The 3,733-nt window shown below is 28.6% G+C and overlaps 1 non-coding gene across 1 annotated transcript; it reads left to right on the forward strand.

Moving 5' to 3' along the window:
* Positions 1-1,913: 1,913 nt before the first annotated feature.
* Positions 1,914-2,032, forward strand: LOC115034344. The gene has a single exon (XR_003839713.1). It is a non-coding gene; the product is annotated as a 5S ribosomal RNA (ribosomal RNA).
* Positions 2,033-3,733: the final 1,701 nt, after the last annotated feature.

Consider the following 3,733-nt stretch of genomic DNA (forward strand, 5'->3'; position numbering starts at 1 on the left):
TTAAACTTTTTTTAATGCATTTTTTTAGTTTTTTAAATCAATTTTGCATTTTTTAAGGTCATTTTTCGCGAATTTTGAGGACATTAAAATCCCAGCCCTAATTATGATTAATGAAATATGAAGAAATTAAAAATGACAAAATAAAAAGTAATAGTCAGCGACGAGTAATGAAGTAATATTAATAATTGTTTAATATTTTTTTTATTTCTATTTTTTTTATACCTACACACATTTTACATTAATGTATAAAATATTTCTATACAACGTGTATAATACCATGTTTAATTCGATATTATACATTAGTACACATTTCCACTACAATTACAGCGTTTATATTCCCAATCAACGCAATTCGACCAACGTCCGTTAAGTTGCTCCCGCCCCCCCCCCTTGTTGTCCAATGGAATCCGGACCAGTGCCAATATTTAGCAACTTTTTAGCAACTAATTGCAACCGAGATAAAAAAATTTGCAACCTACTTTGTCATGACGAACATTTTTTTTAGATCGGGGGGGGGGGGGGATATTTTCACGCAGCCGCCAGACTTTGTCTTATCGAATCCGGACCAGTGCCAATATTTAGCAACTTTTTAGCAACTAATTGCATCCAACATAAAAAAATTTGCAACCTACTCCGTAATGGCAAAACATTTTTTTTAAATAATTAAAGTAATTGCTCATACAAATGATTAATATAACTAATACAATTATGTATGTTAATAATTAATAATAAAAAAAAAGAATTAGGTAACTAAACGTTATTTCATTTATAATCATTTGTGTATTTATTTTGTATTAATTTTTAATCAGATATAGATTATGTATTAACTATAGATTTGTTTTATTCAAGCGAGATTTTTAAGCAAATAGGTATAGATTTTTATTAAATAAAGATTTTGTTGAAAAGTGGTTTTGCGTAAGAATTATTGCTTTCCTAAATTTTTTATCCCGACACTTTTGAAAACTACTATACATTTTAAAATTTAACTTTTTTACCAACTAAATTCACTTTCCCACTAGAAGAAATGCTGAAATTGAAAATAAAAGCATTATTTTTACTAGAAAAATATTTACAGGCAAAAAAACACATAGGTATTATTGTAAAATCAATACATTCATTGCTCTCCTTAGAATCAAAAATGATAATCTTAAAGCGTTTTATATGTAATAAACATAATGTAGGAAACTTGTAAGAACGTATACGACATTGTATAAAAATTGGCATTTGCATTCTCCACTACTTACACAAACATTAGTAATCAAGTTCAAATACAATTGTGCATTACGGAAAATCAGAAAAAATAGCAACTAGTATTTACACTTCACAATGATATAAATATATTTTAGTTCAAATTTAACACAATATCTATTACAGTAATCCGATTGACAATCACTGTACAGCAGAGCGGTACTCCCACTTGTCAGTTGTCAATCTTATTTTAAATAAAAGCAGCCACTGTAATACCGAATTTTTTAACATTTTGTTGCAACACACATGTCGCCAGCGGTCACTGGCCAGCTTAACAAATTATAACTGTAATTAAATTATTATTATATATTCAAATTTTTATAATTTTTCTACTTGATCGAATTTCATTTTTACGTTAATTTTATAGAGCATTTTACATCGTATCATTTGAGGGAACTTTAATAAGTAATAAGTATTAAGTACCTACACTTAAATCGGTTAAATCACGTTTTTTTCTCCGGACCCAAAAGCCAGAGTTCAACCCTTAAATCAATTACATTGGCCATCTATAGATACCTATTAAAGATTAATTAGGTACATGCCTACATTGGCTCCATTGATTTTAACAAGGTATTAAAAACGAATTTTATTCATTTAATTAGAGCACAGCTATTTTAGTTACCTATCACATTATTTTAAATTTTGTAATAAGTGCTAATTCACATGCCAACGACCATACCACGTTGAATACACCAGTTCTCGTCCGATCACTGAAGTTAAGCAACGTCGGGCGTAGTTAGTACTTGGATGGGTGACCGCTTGGGAACACTGCGTGCCGTTGGCATACTTTTATATTATTTTCAAATTTACTATAAACGCAATAATTATTAATACATATTATACAAAATTCAGTTAATGTGTTTTAACTTTTAATTTTTAACTCCACTATGTTGGTAATCTATATTATGAACTATTTAACTTCATTTTTATTTTTTTAAGTTAACGATTAGAATTGTTTTTGTTATGTACATACGTCTTGATAGTTGTTTCAAGTTATGTTAACATTGTTTATTAAGTATATTATTCATGCTCAATTTTTTTACCAATAAGTTTATATGGAGAGGTAATCAAATAATTCCAAAAATATAACTTTGTACCTTACCGTGAAGTATACGAGTTGTTATTTAAGTTGTTATGTTAAGTCTACTGTTATTACTAATTTTACATTACAATTATTATAATTGTATGAGCCAATATGAACTCTTTTGATGAGTTTATTAAGTTTATTAGATAAGAAACTAAGTAGGACCTATCTATGTCCTATATAGTCTATACTCAAAAGTCAGAATACTCTATGTATATAAATATATATATATATATTTGTGTGTGTGTGTGTGTGTGTGTGTGATATGTGAAAATGTATATAAGCTATAGGTAGGTATGTACTTAATTATACGGCATATCTCGACTTGGAAAAGAAATAGTTTGTCTAATACTTATGTAATACCTAGGTGGCCAGGTGGGACGTCGGTACATAATACATATTTTTTGTGAACCATTTTTGTAAATAATTATAATAATTATTTTCTATATTATACGTAATGTTAATAATGTAAAAAAAATAATAAAAAAAAATTATTGTACTTACTTATCATAAGCTACCTATTGGTAGTCCATGTACGATTTATACGTTTGAGTATTATTGAATGATGTTTTTAGGATTCCGTAGCAAAAAACGGAACTTTTACCTATAGATTCTTCATGTCCGTCTGTCTGTCTGTCCGGGTGTCACAGCCACTTTCCTCCGAAACTATAAGAACTATACTGTTGAAACTTGGTAAGTAGATTTATTCTGTGAACCACATTAAAATTTTCACAAAAAATAGAAAAAAAAATAAATGTTGGGGGTTCCCCATACTTGAACTGAAACTCAAAATGTTTTTTTCATCCAACCCATACGTGTGGGGTATCTATGGATAGGTCTTCTAAATTATATTGTGGTTTCTAATATTATTTTTTTCTAAGCTGAATAGTTTGCGCGAGAGACACTTCCAAAGTGGTAAAATGTGTGTCCCCATAACTTCTAAAATAAGAGTGATAAAACTAAAAAAAAAATCAATCAATACATATCAATGCACAATCTATACCAGCTAGTAGGCTGCAGGCACATTAAGAGTATGAGCTATAATATAAAACTAAAAGAAAACTTGAACAACTTGATTAAAAAGCCACCTATTGACGACACTAAATTACTAAATTACTAAATTATGTTTTACTTAATTAATATTATTTTGAGTATATATTTTAGAGCACGCAAAAAATATATTTGAAAAATTATATTGCGTCTATTAAATGCTACTTAATATAAATATTAATTGGTAACATTTTCAAGTGTCTACAGGCGTCTTTCTCATTATTTTGAAGAATAATTTGAACATGATATGAGTATGTACCTGGCATATAATTTGCCTATAATACTTACTCCTTATAAATTTACCGACTGGAGCCTTCTTAATAATATTATGTGGCAGTGCCGTAGCCAGGG

The sequence above is a fragment of the Acyrthosiphon pisum genome, chromosome A2, assembly GCF_005508785.2.
Source record: "Acyrthosiphon pisum isolate AL4f chromosome A2, pea_aphid_22Mar2018_4r6ur, whole genome shotgun sequence".
In the NCBI taxonomy this organism is placed as follows: domain Eukaryota; kingdom Metazoa; phylum Arthropoda; class Insecta; order Hemiptera; family Aphididae; genus Acyrthosiphon; species Acyrthosiphon pisum.